Consider the following 606-nt stretch of genomic DNA (forward strand, 5'->3'; position numbering starts at 1 on the left):
GCCCTGATACCTGTGCCTGCCTGTGTGTGATACCATTGTAATTAGTTATTAATAACTAGGGGCCCAGTGCACGGGTTCATGCAGCTTGAATGGAACTGTGGGCCTCAAGGCTGAGGCTGCAGTGGGCACAGGGGCAGGTCTCAGGCATGGGTCTCGGCCCATTCTCCATGTCCCCTGCCCCTCCTGTCATGGCAATCCCCTGTCTGAAGGCAATCCCGCTCCCGCCACTGTTCCCACATGCTGACCCGCTGATGGCGGCACAGCAGTGATTGGGGCCAGTGCCAACAACAGGTGCGAGAGGTGGCTGCTGCCCCTATGGATTGCCCTTCAGGAGCAGGGGGCGGTGGAGAAGCCCGCACCAATCACTGCACTCACCAGCAGTCAGCCTGGATTCTAGCTGAGCAGCACTCCCCCTGTGGGAGCGCACTGATCACCAGAGGGCAGCTCCTGCGTTGAGCATCTGCCTCCTGGTGGTCAGTGCGTGTCATAGCCACTGGTCGTTCAGTCGATTTGCATATTAGCCTTTTATTATATAGGACTAGAGGCCTGATGCATGAAATTGTGCAAGGGGCTCGGCCCTCGCAGCTGCGGCTTCATCCAGAATGT

The sequence above is a fragment of the Myotis davidii genome, unplaced genomic scaffold (assembly GCF_000327345.1).
Source record: "Myotis davidii unplaced genomic scaffold, ASM32734v1 scaffold1388, whole genome shotgun sequence".
Taxonomy (NCBI): Eukaryota; Metazoa; Chordata; class Mammalia; order Chiroptera; family Vespertilionidae; genus Myotis; species Myotis davidii.